This window comes from Rutidosis leptorrhynchoides, chromosome 8 (genome assembly GCF_046630445.1).
Source record: "Rutidosis leptorrhynchoides isolate AG116_Rl617_1_P2 chromosome 8, CSIRO_AGI_Rlap_v1, whole genome shotgun sequence".
NCBI classification, from domain to species: Eukaryota; Viridiplantae; Streptophyta; class Magnoliopsida; order Asterales; family Asteraceae; genus Rutidosis; species Rutidosis leptorrhynchoides.
This window is the reverse complement of record NC_092340.1, coordinates 115,064,593-115,086,059: the sequence shown is the minus strand read 5'-3', so window position 1 is coordinate 115,086,059 and position 21,467 is coordinate 115,064,593. Positions and strand designations below refer to the sequence as shown.

At 34.2% G+C, this 21,467-nt stretch overlaps 1 non-coding gene across 1 annotated transcript; it reads left to right on the top strand.

The window, feature by feature from the left end:
- The first annotated feature begins 21,360 nt into the window (after positions 1–21,360).
- LOC139865295 (small nucleolar RNA R71) lies at positions 21,361–21,467 on the top strand. The gene has a single exon (XR_011764820.1). It is a non-coding gene; the product is annotated as a small nucleolar RNA R71 (small nucleolar RNA).

The window sequence follows — 21,467 nt, the reverse complement described above, 5'->3', positions numbered from 1 at the left end:
GTGAATCATCACGTTCCATTAGAAACTCAGCATGACTTACTGTAATATAATCAAGTTGATCAAGTGTCATTATATTATAGTAATTCATGCATCAATTTCTTTACATTTCTCTAGAATTCATTCATAAATTAAACTTAAATTTTACAGAAGTTTCCAATATAATGAAACACAGGAAGCACGAAGAGGTATATAATTTCGAACGAGAATATTTATGAAAATATCCTCAGAAATATCGAAGATATTTATGATGATATTTTGGAATTTCCAAGTTTGAAGGTTGATGAAGAAAAATTTTTCCGCAAGATTTTAACATGACTTCGGAGCCAGATATTCTCTAAAGATTTTAACGGTTCCAGAATTACCTGGATTCTTTGAATATAGGGTATGGTCCTTGTATTTGTCCTTGGTCTCCTTCGTGGTTAGCTCAATCCGTTTTTCAGTTTTAACTTTTCTGAGCTTTTCCAACATACTATTCTTTATCATCAAACTTCCGACGATTAAGGTCGTTTACGGTTGCCTACAGTTTTCTGCTGCTTCATCCAGCTTTTTCAAAGTTCAATGTATTGATTAGTAGGCTGGGTGCTTTTCAAAATTTCAGAATTGAAGATCGTAATTCTAGGAGATAATTGTTATATGTATACATATAACTATTGATGTAGAAATGCTATGAGATTCGAAATACTGATTGCTGATTCTCGGTAATTGGTATGGAAATTATTGTTACAGGGTATAGATGAATACACGATAGGGTTTCAATGAATATAATGATTTTTTGAAAAATCCAAATTCATTGAAGTTGCTGGTAAGTTTACTGCTAATGTGGTGGAATATAAACGGTTCCCCGGTAACGATGACGACAGGCAAACTTATATATCAAGGTTATAATAAGGCTAATTCGAATGGAAGTCGAAGTTGATTTGCTGAAGCGGTGACAAAATTGGCTAATTTGAAAAAGAGTTGCAATGTTATTTTCGGTAATAACAATGCCAAAAGAGCTAGCACAGACACGTGTTAAACATTTACTCAGGTTCCGAGTGTTTTCAGGTGCATAACTATATGCATCAATCTCTTCTTCCATAGATGAAGTGCGGTTGGTTCATCCTATCGATTGAAGTGTTTTCAAGAATTATGAAAGGTTTGAACCGCAGATTGTAATAGTCAAGATACAAACGAGGTTTAAGATGAAATCAAGTGGCATACTTGAAGAGATGTTTAGTTTCATATGTTATAATCAATATTTTAATTCATTTTAATTGTCCAATGTTGGTATTCCACAGTAGATAGTACACAGTTAACAGTTCAATAATTCATATATAGTTTAATATATAATATTCGAATTAATTAATACATGTCGTGACCCATTGTATACATGTCTCAGACTCGATCACAACTCAAAGTATATATATTATTGTATAATCAACCTCAACTCTGTATAGCTAACTCAAGCATTACTGCATATAGAGTGTCTATGGTTATTCCAAATAATATATACATATGCGTCGATATGATATGTCAAAACCTTGTATACGTGTCCCGATATTTAAAGTGCGTAAAATAAATAACAGAAATTAAATGACGATAAATAAAATTGCGAGAATATAAATTGCGATAATTAAATTGTGATAAATAAAATGTAATCAGTTAGCTAGGAACGGTTAGCTAGGAACAGTTAGCGTGGGTTCTTAACAAAATTTTTCTCATAGTTAATTTGTTTGTTTCTAACAAATTTTATTTTGTCCAATGTTTTCTTCATTATGCCACTTGTTGGATTTTGATAGGTTAAAATCCAAATATGAAATTGAATGAAAATGGTTATTCTGCGGTGAACGGATACGTATATCTGTGGATGTAAGTAAGATAGTAAATGACTGTTGAATCTGACTTGAAGAATGTACAGTATAACTTATTAATGTGAAATTTAAATATTCCTCGGGTATTACCTACCCGTTAAAATATTTTCACCATTAATAGTTTGTACAAAAGAATTTTTAATTACAATCTTTATGAAAACATATATACATATATATTTTCTTCAGATGTAATCATGGATTTAATGAGTCAATATGATATTAGACTCATTTGATTTACCGTTAGAACAAGAATATATAATCTCTAAAACATTAGAGATTACATAATCGCCATGTCGAACGAAGAAAAATGATGTAGAACGATGATTATGTTCGAGGTACAGAATGAGATGTTGATGCTTGGATTGTTGATGGTACGGGTGCTGTTACTGATGGTACTGTTGGTGTTGCTGATGTTGCCGAAGCTGGTATGTTTTGCACTATATTTTCCAAGGCTACAACTCTGACGCGAAGCTCGTTGACTTCTTCCATTATTCCTGGATGATTGTCGGTCGGAATGAGCGGATGAATAAGGTTTATAATTGTAGATAGAATATAATCGTGGTGAGATATTCGGTAAATGAGGGTGAAAATGGTGTTTCGGACTGGTTCGCCGGTAAGTGCTTCAGGTTCATCGCCAAGAGGTAAATTCGGTTGGTGAAAAGGATCACCTTCTTCGCGTCTCCATTGATTAAGTCGACCATGAACCCATCAGATGAATTGATGATGGCTGGTTGGTTGATCCATTCCGGTTATACTGTTTTCAGAGCTCAGGTGGATATCCATATCGGAATAGCTGTCGGAATCCGAGGAATTCGAACTGGTTGAGGGATACATCTCGTACAATCAGATGGAGGATTTTTGATATGAATTAGATTATATGATGTAGATTAGTATCCTGCAATACATAATTTACATATGCATATATAATACTAAAATCCCATAAGTTACAGAGGAATCTACGGAAGCTGTCAGGCAAAGTCTACAGTAACAGATACGTTAAGATATGAATTTTGTCTATATACTATTCATGCAATCCAGGCAGTAAGTTATATCTAGATTAAGAATGATAAGCAAGTGATTCTCTAAGAATGATAAGCAGGTAATTTTCGATACGAAATGATAAGCAAAACTTTTGACATGCAGACACGGTCGAAGTCCAGACCCACTAATGCATTTAAACAACTACTAGTTAGACACACTAATACAAGACCTAGTTCGCTAAGACCACCGCTCTGATAACAACTCTAATGACCCGTCCTAATCCATCTGGACGAATACATTACATTTGGTTACATCGCGAGGTACTTGACCTCTATATGCTAGATTTTATAAACATTTCATTCGTTTTTAAAAGACAAACTTTCATTACATCGACAGTTGACGGCATGCATACCAATTCATAATATATCCAACTATAATTGACTTAGTAATAATCTTGATGAACTCGATGACTCGAATGCAACGTCTTTTGAAATATGTCATGAATGACTCCAAGTAATATCTCTAATATGAGCAAATGCACAACAGAAGATTTCTTTCATACCTGAGAATAAACATGCTTTCAAGTGTCAACCAAAAGGTTGGTGAGTTCATTAGTTTATCATAAATAATCATTTCCATTATTTTAATAGACCATAAGATTTTCATTTCATTTCTCATAAATAACATTACACTCGCAAGTGTATAAAAATCCATTCATATGATGAACACCTGGTAACCGACATTAACATAATGCATATAGAATATCCCCCGCATACTCGCAAGTATCCCATAAATATTGGCAATCACAATCACCATTTAAGTCGAAGTACTAAAGCATTCCAAATTCCAGAATGAGGTTTGTTAGGCCCATAGATCTATCTTTAGGATTCGCGTCAATTAGGGGCCATTTCTCTAATTCTTAGGTTACCAGACTTGAAGGGGCGATATTCGGTATAGTAATCCAACCATACAATGTAGTTTCAAGTACTTGTGTCTATTTCGTAAAACATCTATAAAAGCAGTGCATGTATTCTCAGTCCCAAAAATATATATTGCAAAAGCATTTAAAAAGGGAGCAAATGAAACTCACAATATTGTATTTTGTAGTAAAAATACATATGACGACATTGAAAAAGTGTAGGGTTGGCCTCGGATTTACGAACCTATATCAATTGTATATCTATTAAAACATATAATGAAAATCACATAATTTCCTTTATTAATTATATATTATTTGTTTTTGTAGTTTATATAAATTTTATACTAAATTCTATTAAAAACATATACTTCATTTATATTTATTATATCTTAACTTATATGTTATATATATATTACTTTAAAATAATTATTATCTATTCATTTAGTTATTTTAAAATATCTATATATATACATATATGTTTAGTGTTATATTTAAAAATAAATAGTTTGTTTTATGTAAGTATAATGTTATTAGGTTTGATATATATAGTTATAATAATAATACTAATGAAAATAATAATAACTTGTATTATTTTCATAATAATAATAATTATCATAATAATCCTAATCATAATTATAATCATAATAATAATAAATGATAGTCTTTATAATAATACTTGTATTAGTAATAATAAGTGTTCTAAAAATAACCATAATAATAATAATAACAATACTAATAATAATAATATTAATTTTAAAAATAGAAACTACCTTCAAAAAGGTTTTCTAAAAAGAAAAGCCTCAGACGGGGCTCGAACCCAAGACCTCTCGCTCACCCACAAACACCCTTAACCATCATTCCAAGTCTGTTTTTCTGATTATAGTCCCAACCCAATTATATTTAACTCATTTATCAATACTCATCATCTTCTTCATCTTCTTCCTTAATTCATTTCAACCATGGAACTTCATAAATCATGCTAACGAATTCGGGATTTCATTTAGGACTTTTAAAGAAACATGAAACAAAAAAAAATAAAAGTGTTCTTGAAATAAAAAAAATTGAAAAAAATAGCAATGAGCTTACTGCTTTGCCCGTAACATTTTAATAAAAAAATTTAATGTTTTCAATTTTGAGTTCGTTTTGAACAATCTTTACAACATGAAATACGTTTCAAATCATTCCAAAAAACTTTTTGAATCATCAATTTCAACAGAAACATCAATTAGAACTCGAATTTGATTGTAGAACAATAGTTGACTTTTTAAAATTGAAACTTTGACTCGCAAATTCTAATTCGTTATTAAGAATTGGAGCTTGAGATTTTACAGGAAGTTTAAGTAAATGATTCCTAACAACTTTGCATTTTTAGTTTTTGAAATTTGTTTCGAATTCAAGTTAGTGTATATCACTGTCAAGAACACATGAGCTCAAAAGTTGGTTTTGAAATTAAGAATGTTATAGATTATGATTACAACATGAATTGTGTTGCAAATCATTCCTATAATCTTTATGGATCATCAAATTAACTGGAAACATCAAGACAAACTCAAATTTGATTCAAGAACACTTAGTTGACTTTTAAAACCCAAAACTTCGACTCCCAAATTAGAGATTAATAGAAAGAATTGAGGATTGAAAACTTCCAGATAGTTTAGATAGACGATTCCTAACAAGACTGTATTATTACATTTTGAAAATTCATTCGAAATCAAAATATGGTTAAAAAGATGAAGAACAGAGGTGTCGAGCTTTATTTCATGAATTTTGTTGATTTGGTTCTTTCTCAAAATGCAGGTGCAGGATGGTGACCGATGGCGGAGATGTTGTAGGGTGGAGTAGTGTTCTCGGTTGGTTAATTGGATACCATATGTGTATGCATAATAAGTATATATATATATATATATATATATATATATATATATATATATATATATATATATATATTGGACCAATCCATGGATAAGCACTAAATGGGGTACAAACTAGATAAGTAAAATTTCAAAAAAAATTTAAAAAAAAAACGATCCTTTAATATGCAAATAGAAGAAAACGAAAAAATTTTAAAAAAGTTTTTGAACAAAATCGTTTGAAAATCGATGATGAATGGTAAACATCGATGATGAATGGTAAAAATTGATGATGAATGGTAAAATTAACCATTCATCTGGTTAATTTATCATTCATTTTTGTTCGCGATGAATGATAAAATTAATCAATGCTAAAAAAAGCAGATGAATGGTTAATTTAACCATTCATCTGTTTATGATGAATGATAAAAAAAACAGATGAATGGTTAATTTAACCATTCATCTGGTTTTTTTTAGCATTGATTAATTTTATCATTAATCGTAAACAAGATGAATGATAAATTAACTCGATGAATGGTTAATTTTACCATTCATCATCGATTTTTGAAAGATTTTAAATTTTTTTTTATGAAAAAAATTGATTAGAGGTGCATTTTAATGCAGATTTATGAATGTAAAAAAAAATTCAAGAAAAAAAAATTATTTTACTTATCCGGTTTGTATTCCTTTTAAGCTTATCCATAGATCGTGCCCCTATATATATATATATATATATATATATATATATATATATATATATATATATATAAAAGAGAGAATGAGTTAGTTGTGACTCAAAAGCAAACAGTAATATAATTTACATTCCGTGATCTTAAATTGTTGGTATCCTACCGACAGTTTTAACGGACTGTGTATTGTGCGGAACCAGTGGCGAATAAAAGTGTTCAGAAAAATCCCATATTTTTAAATTAAATATATTTATTTATTTTGGTCATTATGGTATAAAATTTGATCATTAATTTATTAAAAAAAATTACATCAACTGTCCCTCTCATTTATGGGTGAAATATAAAAAGTTCTAAAATTTAATAAACAGCTTCTAAATACATTTTTAATAAGTCTTTAACTTATAGAACTCATTTTCAGATCACCGTTTATTTTAAAATCATATAAGTTTGAATTTAGTTTGCTTAATATCAATTGGAATATCAAACGAGTATTACAATCATTTAATAATTTTTTTTAATATACTTTATTTATATATATATATATATATATATATATAGATATATTTTAAATAATAATTATTATAATATCCTATTTTTATGTTTACTTTACATAATTAATTTTTAATATCAACAACCTATAATACTTCAAATTATATTTCAAATTATTATATATATATTTATATACACACATATCTATTTACAATTAATTGTTCGTGAATCGTCGAGCACAGTCAAAGGGTAATTGATTTCATGAATATGGTTTCAAAATTTTCGAGACTCAACATTACAGACTTTGCTTATCGTGTCGAAATCATATAAAGATCAAGTTTAAATTTAGTGGGAAATTTCTGGTTCGTCACAGCCTTTTCTTTAGGCGACAAGTTGGATACTAATCGGTTACATAACTTAAAGTTCCCCTTAATCCTAGCATCTTGAATCCGTTTATAAAGTTTCTTCGTTGAACTGTTAAAAATGGGGTCATCTAATTTCGTATCAACAACGGGGTTCTTTGTTATCAGGTCATCTTTGAGTGTTACTTCATTTTCCCCACACTTAGGCGTTTTTATTGGTTACACAGTTTTGGTTGGTGGAGATTTAGACTTTCGGTTCACAAAGGTGACCGATTTGTTACCATCACTAAGTGTCATTCTACCCTCTCTTACATCAAAGAACGCCTCGGTGGATGCTAAAAATGGGCGACCTAAAATTAGAGGAATATCAAGGTCTTCCTCTATATTAATAACTATGAAATATGCAACAAAGGTCAAACTTCCCACTTTAACAAGTAAATTGTTGGCTATTCCAACCGGGTGTTTAATGGTTTGGTCAAATGATTGAACACCTATGCTGGTTGGTCTTAATTTACCCACACCTAATCTTTTGTATAAGGAAAGAGGCATAATATTCGTACTTGCCCCTAAATCTGTGAGCCCATTATACATAGCACCATCATTAAGCAAGCAAGAAATGATAAATTCACCTGGGTCTCATAATTTAGGAGGTGGAGTTGGTTTGTTAACCTTTTCTGGGTGATCTTTTCTTGGTTCTTCCACTTCTACTTGGATTTCTTATTCACTTTTTACCCCTTTTCTTGGAATGGGAGGCCTATATAAAAATTCTTCTTCATCACTCCAATTTGAAACCTCCCCAACATCCAATATTGGCTTTTCATATGTTGTTGAAAACATATTTATGTTTTCATTCTGAGGTTTTATTTGGTGGTGAAATTGTGATTAATTTCATTGTCAACTTCCATCGGACCATGTATGTAATGTTTAACTCTGTGACCATTAACTTTAAATTCAATCCTATTTGAATTTATCAACTCTATTGTTCAGTATGGAAAAACTCTTTTGAATATGAATGGTCCAGACCATCTTGATTTCAATTTTCCAGAAAATAGCTTGAATCGTGAATTAAAAAGAAGAACTCTGTCTCCTTCCTTAAATTCTTTTGAACTTCTGATTATTTTATCATGCCATTTCTTCGTTCTTTCCTTATAGATTAACGAATTTGTATATGCATCATGTCTTAATTCTTCTAATTCGTTTAGTTGACTTAACCGTAGACGTCCGGCTTCATGCAAATCAATATTACATGTCTTCAAAGTCCAAAATGCTTTGTGCTCAATTTCTACTGGAAGGTGACATGCTTTTCCGTAAACGAGTTTAAAAGGCATGGTGCCAATTGGAGTTTTGTAGGCTGTTTGAAAAGCCCAAAGTGTATCTACCAATTTCATGGACCTTTCCCTTGGATTTGCTCCTACAGTTTTTTTAGAATACGTTTTAATGCTCTGTTGGTATTTTCAACTTGTCCACATGTTTGTGAATGATAAGCGGTTGAGATTTTATGAGTTACTCCATATTTTTTGAGAACTTTCTCAAGTTGATTATTACAGAAATGAGTACCCCGGTCACTTATTAAAGCTTTCGGTGTTCCAAACCTAGCAAAAAGATGTTTTAAGAAGTTGACTACAACTCGTGCATCGTTAGTTGGGAGAGCTTGTGCTTCCGCCCATTTAGATACATAATCAATGACAACGAGAATATAGAGATTATTATGAGATTTTGGAAATGGACCCATAAAGTCAATACCCCAAACGTCGAATACTTCACATACTTGAATGACATTTTGTGGCATTTCATCATGTTGACTTATTTTTCCGGCCCTTTGACATGCATTACAGGATTTACAAAGAAGGTGGGCATCTTTGAAAATTGAAGGCTAATAGAATCCAGCGTCGTAGACCTTCTTTGCTGTGATTTGAAGCCCATAATGCTCTCCTGTTGGTCCTGTGTGACAATGGTTTAAGATTTGACTAGCTTCATCCCCGAATACGCATCGGCGTATTAGTCCATCGGGACAACTTTTAAACAAATGTGGATCTTCCCAAAAATAGTGTTTTATATCACTAAAGAATTTCTTTCATTTTTGGTACGACAACCCTTTTTCAAGGAATCCACATACTAAGTAATTTGAAAAGTCTGAAAATCATGGAATTTCACTATAATCGATTTTCAAGATGTATTCATCAGGAAAGTTATCTTGTATGGTTGATTTATTTAGAACTTCTAATTCGGGATTTTCAAGATGAGAAAGATGATGATCGACGAGATTTTCTGCTCCCTTTTTGTCTCAGATTTCAATATCGAATTCTTGTAACAGTAAGATCCAACGGATTAATCATGGTTTGGCATCTTGTTTTGAAAATAGGTATCTAAGAGCAGAATGATCAGTATAGACCACCGTTTTAGCTAGAACGAGATATGAACGAAATTTGTCAAAAGCAAAGACAATAGCAAGGAGTTCTTTTTCAGTAGTTGTGTAATTCGTTTGTGCTCCTTGCAACATCTTACTAGCGTAATAAATAGGTTGAAATTGTTTTTCAATTCTTTGACCTCCCATTGCAAAATCACTTGCATCGCACATGAGTTCAAATGGTAGATTCCAATTTGGAGTTATCATGATCGGCGCATTAGTGAGTTTTTCTTTGAGAATATTAAAAGATTTAATGCATTCATCCGAAAAGATGAATGGAGCATCCTTTTCAAGGAGTTTGTTCATTGGAGTGGCAATTTTAGAAAAATCTTTTATGAAACGTCGGTAAAAACCGGCATGCCCTAGAAAACTCCTAATTCCTCTAACATTGGTGGGATGTGGAAGTTTAGCAATTACATCTACTTTAGCTCTATCCACTTCAATTCCTTCACTTGAAATTTTATGACCAAGAACGATGCCTTCTTTAACCATGAAATGGTATTTCTCCCAATTAAGTACTAGATTTGATTTCTCGCATCTAATAAGCATTCGTTCAAGATTAACTAGACATGTTTCAAAAGTATCACAGAAGACTGAAAAGTCATCCATGAAAACTTCCATGCATTCTTCTATCATGTTGTGAAAAATTGCCATCATGCACCTTTGAAAGGTTGCAGGGGCGTTGCAAAGTCCAAATGGCATGCGTTTGTAAGCAAAAGTACCATAAGAGCACGTGAAGGTTGTTTTCTCTTGGTCCTCGGGTGCGATTGGAATTTGAAAGTATCCGGAGAAACCTCAAGAAAACAATAGTAACTGTTCCCAGCTAACCTTTCCAACATTTGATCAATGAAAGGTAAGGAAAAATGATCTTTTCTGGTGACGTCATTTAATTTTCTATAATCAGTACAAACACACCATCCTGTTACAGTCCTAGTAGGAATAAGCTCATCTTTTTCATTTGTGATGACAGTGATGCCACCCTTCTTAGGTACGCATTGAACTGGCTTACCCATGGACTATCAGAGATTGGATAAATTAAACCTGCATCGAGCAGTTTAGTAATTTCTTTCTTAACAACATCTTGCATATTTGGATTTAATCTTCGTTGGCGTTGCACATATATTTTATGACCTTCTTCCATACGGATTTTATGTGTGCAATACGAAGGACTTATACCTTTAATGTCATGAATCTTCCATGCAATAGCTGGTTTATGAGCTTTTAGCATAGAAATGAGTTGAGATTTTTCATTTTTCGTAAGAGAAGATGAGATTATTACAGGTAATTTAGATTCACCATGTAAATAAGCGTATTCCAGATGGTTTGGAAGTGGCTTTAACTCTAATATCGATGGTTCTTCTATCGATGATTTGTATCGATATCTGTCTTTCTCTTTTAGTATTTGAAGTTCTTCTATTGTTGGTTCGTATTCATTAGCCATGAGTGTGGCTAACATTTCAGCTCTATCAATTGGTTAAGTTCATTCTCCTAAAGAACATTCTACCGTTCCTTGTAATTCTGAAAATGCTTGTAACAATTCTGCATGTGAATCTATGGTTTGAACATAATAACATGTATCATCTGCAGATTGCGATTGTTGCATGGCTCTATCAACAGAAAAAGTAACACTTTCGTCCTCTATACTTATGGTCAGTTTCTTACCAAACACGTCTATTATTGCTTTAGCCGTGTTTAAGAATGGTCTTCCTAATATAAGAGGAACTCGAGAATCTTCTTCCATGTCCAGAATAACAAAGTCTACTTGAAATATGTAACATCCCGCGTTTTTCCGTTAAATTTAATTTTAACACCGTCTTTTTTTTTAAAAACATAATCTTTCGTATTTAAATTAATAGTTTCCGTGAGTAACGTTCATTATATTCCCGCTATTTAATTTTGACATCACCCGTTTACTCGAGCGTTTTAAAAATATTCGATCGGTTAAATCCCGCACCCGCTTTGAAACTCGAGGGACCGGAGTTGCCAAATGGGCAAACTAGTTGACTAGGTCAACTAGTCAACCCATTTCACCACCATTCAATCACCTCCATCTCTCTCTCTTTCTCTCTAGCAAGAACACACACACAAACCCCAACTTCATAGAATCATCATCTAAATTCGGGATTTGAAGCAAACTTCAAAACAAATTACATATTTGGAATCCTCTCTTCATCCTCTACAAATTGATACTAACTTCATTGATTTTGGGTAACATTTCTAAAACTCTAGATTTCTCTAAATTCGTGTTTTTGACTTGAAATGGTGTTAGTTAGTGTCTATGGCTCGTGTATAACATGAATATATGTTTTGTTTGCTCGATTCGTTGTTTTGAGTAACTAGTTTGAACATTTGAAATGGGTGTGCTAAATCTTTGATTTTGGATGAGTTAATGTTGTTAAATTGTTAAAGTTCATATTTTAATTGTGTTACTAGTATCACTAGCTTCGTTTTGATGCGTAGGTTGATTAAGGAAACTTCAAAAACATGAATATTGATTTTTGCGGATTTTGGTTAGAGTTTGATAGACTTAAAACGAGCTTTTGATGTTTCGAATGCCATGAAATGTTATTAGTAAGTGTTTAGTTGTAATGTATGCTTCATTACCTTCAAAACGGCATATCGTATGTGTAAATTGGATTCCCGAATCATAAAATACGTTTTACGAACTTGAAACTTTGAAAATTTACCTTTCTTGATCAATTGACGAGTTTTCGGTTATTGTAATTGATGTTTTTGCTTGTGAAAGGTAGTTAATTGTATTCCTTGTCAAAAGAGCTTTCCAACGATATAAGATGCGAGTTCTAAGTGTTTGCGGTTTGTGTTTTATGCATAAAAAGGTTTTGGGTTGAGACTTAGAAAACTGAAACTGGCCAGGTATCAGCTCGCGTGTAATGCCGCGGCGCGGCCAGCTTTGTCGCGGCGCGGCATATGCCGTGGTCAGATTCTGACCTACTTTGTCAAATTTCGAAAAATGTTTGCTATGCTACGCACCTCCGATTAACATGTAACTTGGCCAACATGCTCATATATGATTTCTAAGATTAGAAAAATAGTTCGGGACCCGACCCGAACGTGTTGACTTTTTCGTTGACAGTTTTCTATATGTTTCTCAGGTTCATACTTGGCTATTTGATACATGCTTCCGCGTACACTCATACTTGCTTGGGGTCAAGCATACATGCATACACTCTGATTATTTGCTTGGAGTCAAGATACATACATACATACGCTAGTGATAGCACCTTTGGATTCAAACTTTTGTTTACATACTTACGCTATTTATAGCAACTGTGTTTTTAAACTAATTATGTCGCAAGTTATTTCATTTATACTTTATGACTTTTGTAAACTTAGACTTGTTGTCGAACGGTTTTGTAAACTAAACTTGCAAGTCTTGTACCTTTCAAATGAATGCGACATAATTTTGGTCAAACGAGTCTCATATAGGGACTACGACCACGCAACGGGACCTAAGTTAACGGCGCCGTCAATAACGGTTTTGGTCGGGTCGTTACAGATGGTATCAGAGCCAGGTTGTAGGGGACTAGGACGTGCATTAGTGTGTCTAACAGAGTCGTTAGGACGCATTAGTGAGTCTAGACTACAACCGGATAGTTAGCATTTGCATTCTGACATACATTTGCTATAGATAGCACTTACTTGACTACTTGTGCATTATACTTGAATCATTCTTAGGAAAACTTTTTAATGGTACCCAACCTTCATCATACGAACTCGTATTCCGCCACTTTTTGGTAACACACGTAAATTCATGATTCATACACGTATGGATGACGACGACTTCATTAGTCACACTTGTTCGGGAACTCTGTCTCCCGGATTGTTATTTGCCACCGTTTCAACTTACTATCGGTTTCCCACTGGTGTTTCTTACTATCTACTTTTTGGTGTTACTACCATCACTACTCTAGGTGAGTATCGTCATCAACATTTATCACTACGGTTGCGTGCTACTCGTTATCATGACTCGTTACTCTTTTCATACCTAAATACATTATTGTTTGAATCGAACCAATTTGACGTTAACAATCATTTATACACATCCCGCGGGGAAACGCTTCTTTAGAGTTGTAGAAACTATTTCGATTTAATACGAGTCACGTTTGAGACGTCGTTACATTTTGTTCATTTTAGATTTTCGCGATGACACGAACTCGAATCTATAGAGTGATGTGGGAATGGAGGTCTGAGTTAGCGTAATATAACGACACTCGATCAACGTGGTTATATTACGGTAAGACATACCAAAGTTCTAGTGACGCGTGATGGTGGTTAGACTCGATCAACCTAAACACCACCATGTGCCATGTACATGACTTCATCCTTTCATGTTTGGACATCCGAAAACTCCGAGAATATTGATAACAACCATACCGGGGACACCCCTTCGACTTTTGTCGAACTATACTTATGCTTCCGAATGAATTACCGATTCCTCTCGACTTCAACCGTATGTTACACGTGTATACTGTCTCGTCCTCGCACAGTCTTATTGACTAATTACGATTTACTCGTTATGCTCACACCGAGGTGGAAACTTCTCTCGTATTACACTCGTACTTCCGTATAAGGAAATCATTATTCTAAATTCTCAATGGAGAGAGACTCTTCACGTTATACTAGTATTCGCCGCGAGGGTGGATAGTCCTAACAATCGTTTTCAAAACCCGATAAGAACTTGCCCCGACGAACGTATTTGGAAACCGATAAATCTTCCGCGACGCGAATTTTCTTGAGAAACTTGTCCTAACAAACTTGTTCAAATATACCTTACGGAATGTACCTTGTTTCGGATCGAGATCCTCGTTTCATTTCTAGATTTTGGAGTACCTTACAAAAAGCCTCGGGACCGCGTTTAGACATGAGTACCGCGTACCATCCACAACCCGACGGACCGAACAAACATGCGATTTAAGTCTTGAAAACCATAATACGAATTTGTATTACCAACTTCAAATTTACTTGAGAAAAGTATTTTCCTTTAACCGAATCCTCGTACTACAATGATTTTCATTCGAGTTTTAACGTCACTCCTTTTGAAACCACATGTGACCGGAAACGTCATTCTCCTTTGTCGAACCAAGTAAACGATGATCAATTCACCGGGGCCGAGGTTATTCATGAGCAACCGAGAAAATTTATTCATATTCAGGTAAAACCCTACGCGACTCGTAATCACCAAGAGCTACGCCGATGTTAGACGTAAACATTTCAAATTCCACGTGGGAAACCGCGTCACGTTAAGAGTCGCACCTTGGAAAGGTGCAATCTGTTTCGGGAAACGTAGGAAGCTAAATCCGCTATATTTCGATCCTTTAAATTCTTGGGGCATTTTGGACCCGTCGCTAGCCGTTTAGACTTTTCCGACTCATTTTGAGTCTCCGTTTATCCTACATTCGATGAATCAACTTAAAAACGTGTTTTGCGAAACAAGAACTTGTTATCTTCTTTGATGAGCTTACTATCGACGATAAACTTCACTTCCTAAGGGAACCGGTTGAAACCATGAATCGTGAAACAAAAACCTTTAAACAACATACGACCCCGACCTTCAAGTTCGTTGAAATGCCCAAAGACGTACCTTCACTTATTCGTAGAACCAACAACGCAAGATCTCGAGGAAGAAACAACAACTACTACTTCCAACTAAATTTCGGGACGAAATTTCTTTTGAGTTGTGGATAATGTAACATCCCGCGTTTTTCCGTTAAATTTAATTTTAACACCGTCTTTTTTTTTAAAAACATAATCTTTCGTATTTAAATTAATAGTTTCCGTGAGTAACGTTCATTATATTCCCGCTATTTAATTTTGACATCACCCGTTTACTCGAGCGTTTTAAAAATATTCGATCGGTTAAATCCCGCACCCGCTTTGAAACTCGAGGGACCGGAGTTGCCAAATGGGCAAACTAGTTGACTAGGTCAACTAGTCAACCCATTTCACCACCATTCAATCACCTCCATCTCTCTCTCTTTCTCTCTAGCAAGAACACACACACAAACCCCAACTTCATAGAATCATCATCTAAATTCGGGATTTGAAGCAAACTTCAAAACAAATTACATATTTGGAATCCTCTCTTCATCCTCTACAAATTGATACTAACTTCATTAATTTTGGGTAACATTTCTAAAACTCTAGATTTCTCTAAATTCGTGTTTTTGACTTGAAATGGTGTTAGTTAGTGTCTATGGCTCGTGTATAACATGAATATATGTTTTGTTTGCTCGATTCGTTGTTTTGAGTAACTAGTTTGAACATTTGAAATGGGTGTGCTAAATCTTTGATTTTGGATGAGTTAATGTTGTTAAATTGTTAAAGTTCATATTTTAATTGTGTTACTAGTATCACTAGCTTCGTTTTGATGCGTAGGTTGATTAAGGAAACTTCAAAAACATGAATATTGATTTTTGCGGATTTTGGTTAGAGTTTGATAGACTTAAAACGAGCTTTTGATGTTTCGAATGCCATGAAATGTTATTAGTAAGTGTTTAGTTGTAATGTATGCTTCATTACCTTCAAAACGGCATATCGTATGTGTAAATTGGATTCCCGAATCATAAAATACGTTTTACGAACTTGAAACTTTGAAAATTTACCTTTCTTGATCAATTGACGAGTTTTCGGTTATTGTAATTGATGTTTTTGCTTGTGAAAGGTAGTTAATTGTATTCCTTGTCAAAAGAGCTTTCCAACGATATAAGATGCGAGTTCTAAGTGTTTGCGGTTTGTGTTTTATGCATAAAAAGGTTTTGGGTTGAGACTTAGAAAACTGAAACTGGCCAGGTATCAGCTCGCGTGTAATGCCGCGGCGCGGCCAGCTTTGTCGCGGCGCGGCATATGCCGTGGTCAGATTCTGACCTACTTTGTCAAATTTCGAAAAATGTTTGCTATGCTACGCACCTCCGATTAACATGTAACTTGGCCAACATGCTCATATATGATTTCTAAGATTAGAAAAATAGTTCGGGACCCGACCCGAACGTGTTGACTTTTTCGTTGACTTTGACCAAGTTTGACTTTTAGTCAAACTTAACCAAACTTTTATACAATCGTTCTAACATGCTTTTATACTTGATTCTTGCATGAAACTTGACAACGTGATTCACATGCTATACTTTTCGAGTCTTAACGAGCCATAGGACTAATTGAACACATTTCACCCGATCTTGTATCGTAACCGGTTAATTGACACAACTTACTTGTTTAGGTCAAGGCTAAGCAACTTTCATGCATACGTTACTTTGTGAAGTACTTTTATACCCGTGCACTCGAGGTGAGATCATAGTCCCACCTTTTCAACAACTTTTTATACTTTTAAATTGTGGGCTGAGAAACATATACTTTGTTACATTTTGTGCTACTTACTTTTATACTTTGAACACAAGTACAAGGAAAACAAACATTCCACAGCGAGTTAGAACAAAAATCCTCAATTCGATTATCATTAGTTACACTTGCAGGGTGTAAGCGAGAACTTATATTGTGTGGCCATACGGGTTTGACAAACCCTCATTACGGACGGTTCGCTACCGTCTACGGATGAAATATATTTTCGGGAAACAGTGTATGTTCTAACACTATATTCAAAATTCAGAGGGAAGATTCAGTTAAGTTTTGGTAATTGGGTGCTCGTGATACAGACAACATCTTTTGGGATGTATACGCTTGATATTCACTTTATACTAAATCTTATGGTTTACAAACATATCTTTAGAGATGTATACGCCTTGATACTAAACCTTGTGATTCAAAAACATACTTTCACAAATACATTTATGATCTCACCAACGTTTTTCGTTGACAGTTTTCTATATGTTTCTCAGGTTCATACTTGGCTATTTGATACATGCTTCCGCATACACTCATACTTGCTTGGGGTCAAGCATCCATGCATACACTCTGATTATTTGCTTGGAGTCAAGATACATACATACATACGCTAGTGATAGCACCTTTGGATTCAAACTTTTGTTTACATACTTACGCTATTTATAGCAACTGTGTTTTTAAACTAATTATGTCGCAAGTTATTTCATTTATACTTTATGACTTTTGTAAACTTAGACTTGTTGTCGAACGGTTTTGTAAACTAAACTTGCAAGTCTTGTACCTTTCAAATGAATGCGACATAATTTTGGTCAAACGAGTCTCATATAGGGACTACGACCACGCAACGGGACCTAAGTTAACGGCGCCGTCAATAACGGTTTTGGTCGGGTCGTTACAGATGTATTTGTGAAAGTATGTTTTTGAATCACAAGGTTTAGTATCAAGGCGTATACATCTCTAAAGATATGTTTGTAAACCATAAGATTTAGTATAAAGTGAATATCAAGCGTATACATCCCAAAAGATGTTGTCTGTATCACGAGCACCCAATTACCAAAACTTAACTGAATCTTCCCTCTGAATTTTGAATATAGTGTTAGAACATACACTGTTTCCCGAAAATATATTTCATCCGTAGACGGTAGCGAACCGTCCGTAATGAGGGTTTGTCAAACCCGTATGGCCACACAATATAAGTTCTCGCTTACACCCTGCAAGTGTAACTAATGATAATCGAATTGAGGATTTTTGTTCTAACTCGCTGTGGAATGTTTGTTTTCCTTGTACTTGTGTTCAAAGTATAAAAGTAAGTAGCACAAAATGTAACAAAGTATATGTTTCTCAGCCCACAATTTAAAAGTATAAAAAGTTGTTGAAAAGGTGGGACTATGATCTCACCTCGAGTGCACGGGTATAAAAGTACTTCACAAAGTAACGTATGCATAAAAGTTGCTTAGCCTTGACCTAAACAAGTAAGTTGTGTCAATTAACCGGTTACGATACAAGATCGGGTGAAATGTGTTCAATTAGTCCTATGGCTCGTTAAGACTCGAAAAGTATAGCATGTGAATCACGTTGTCAAGTTTCATGCAAGAATCAAGTATAAAAGCATGTTAGAACGATTGTATAAAAGTTTGGTTAAGTTTGACTAAAAGTCAAACTTGGTCAAAGTCAACGAAAAAGTCAACACGTTCGGGTCGGGTCCCGAACTATTTTTCTAATCTTAGAAATCATATATGAGCATGTTGGCCAAGTTACATGTTAATCGGAGGTGCGTAGCATAGCAAACATTTTTCGAAATTTGACAAAGTAGGTCAGAATCTGACCACGGCATATGCCGCGCCGTGACAAAGCTGGCCGCGCCGCGGCATTACACGCGAGCTGATACCTGGCCAGTTTCAGTTTTCTAAGTCTCAACCCAAAACCTTTTTATGCATAAAACACAAACCGCAAACACTTAGAACTCGCATCTTATATCGTTGGAAAGCTCTTTTGACAAGGAATACAATTAACTACCTTTCACAAGCAAAAACATCAATTACAATAACCGAAAACTCGTCAATTGATCAAGAAAGGTAAATTTTCAAAGTTTCAAGTTCGTAAAACGTATTTTATGATTCGGGAATCCAATTTACACATACGATATGCCGTTTTGAAGGTAATGAAGCATACATTACAACTAAACACTTACTAATAACATTTCATGGCATTCGAAACATCAAAAGCTCGTTTTAAGTCTATCAAACTCTAACCAAAATCCGCAAAAATCAATATTCATGTTTTTGAAGTTTCCTTAATCAACCTACGCATCAAAACGAAGCTAGTGATACTAGTAACACAATTAAAATATGAACTTTAACAATTTAACAACATTAACTCATCCAAAATCAAAGATTTAGCACACCCATTTCAAATGTTCAAACTAGTTACTCAAAACAACGAATCGAGCAAACAAAACATATATTCATGTTATACACGAGCCATAGACACTAACTAACACCATTTCAAGTCAAAAACACGAATTTAGAGAAATCTAGAGTTTTAGAAATGTTACCCAAAATCAATGAAGTTAGTATCAATTTGTAGAGGATGAAGAGAGGATTCCAAATATGTAATTTGTTTTGAAGTTTGCTTCAAATCCCGAATTTAGATGATGATTCTATGAAGTTGGGGTTTGTGTGTGTGTTCTTGCTAGAGAAGAAGAGAGAGAGATGGAGGTGATTGAATGGTGGTGAAATGGGTTGACTAGTTGACCTAGTCAACTAGTTTGCCCATTTGGCAACTCCGGTCCCTCGAGTTTCAAAGCGGGTGCGGGATTTAACCGATCGAATATTTTTAAAACGCTCGAGTAAACGGGTGATGTCAAAATTAAATAGCGGGAATATAATGAACGTTACTCACGGAAACTATTAATTTAAATACGAAAGATTATGTTTTTAAAAAAAAAGACGGTGTTAAAATTAAATTTAACGGAAAAACGCGGGATGTTACAAAATACTAAAGTACCAACTTTAACTAGCATGTTTTCCATGATCCCTCTAGGATATTTTATTGATCGATCGGCTAGTTGTATGCTTATTCGTGTTGGTTTCAATTCTCCAAGGTCTAGTTTAGCGTATAATAAATATGGCATTAAATTTATACTAGCACCTAAATCTGCCAATGCTTCTATTGAACTAAGACTGCCCAGAAAATATGGAATTGTGAAACTTCCTGGATTTGATAATTTTTCGGGTATCTTATTTAACAGCACTGCAGAACAATTAGCATTCATTGTAACAGCCGAAAGTTCTTCCATTTTCTTTCTATTTGTGATTAGATCTTTCAGGAATTTAGCATATCTTGGCATTCCTGAAATCACATCAATGAAAGGAATATTGACATTTATTTGTTTAAACATATCCAAGAATTTGGATTGCTCGGCTTCAAGTCTTTCTTTTCTCATTTTACTCGGGTATGGAAGCGGTGGTTGGTATGGTTTAACCTAAGGCTTTGCCTTAACTGTGTTATCTTCATTAACCTTTTCAACTACCGGTTCTTTTTCCTTCTCTAACTCAGGCTGTGGTGCCTCTGTAGCAGGAATAGAGTCATCAGAAATTATAGGCATTTCAGGTGGTTTAAGTGTAATACCACTTCTTGTGTTAATGGCTTTAGCTATTTCATTTCGGGGGTTAGCATTTGTATTGCTCGGTAGACTCTCCAATTTTCTTACACCAATTAACCTCGCTAGGTTACTTACTTCTTGTTGCAGATTTTGGATTGAAGCTTGTTGATTTCTAAATGCTTGAGCATTTGGTTCATTAGTTTGTTTTTGATGTAAATAACTGGTTTTGAGATTCTATTAGCTTTGCCATCATTTCGTCCAAGTTTGTCTTTTTCTCATCAGTTTGTGGTGGTTTATTAAATTAACCAGGTCTTTGCTGATTGTAAGTATTGTTAGATACTTGTTGATTGCTAGAACCTTGTTGGTTCTTTTGCTGAGCATTTGGATTGTACAGAATTTTTTGATTTCGATTGTAGTTTGGCCTTGGCGGTTGATAATTATTTTGATAATTATTTCCGGCCTTTGGTTCATGTATGAAACATTCTCTCTTTGCTCCATTATTTGTTCAACACTGAGACAATCTTTTGTCAAATGTGGTCCTCTACACTGCTCACAACTAATGCGTATTGCGTGAATATCCTTAGTCATCTTTTCCATTCATCTCTCGAAAGCATCTAACTTTGCGGAAATGGAATCAAAGTCATGGCTAGAATCGGCTCTAGCCTTTTTAGATGAACGAAAAATATCTTTTTCTTGATGCCACTCATGTGAGTGGGATGCTGTATTATCAATAATTTTGTAAGCTTCGGTTGCAGTTTTCTTCATAATGAAACCACCAGCTGCTGTGTCGATGTCTTTTCGTGTAGTGACGTCGACACCTTTGTAAAATAATTGAACTATTTGATAAGTATCTAGACCATGTTGAGGACATCCTTTCAACATTTTTCCGAATCTTGTCCATGCCTCATATAACGTTTCATTTGGCTTTTGTGCAAACGTGGCAATTTCTCCTTGAAGCCT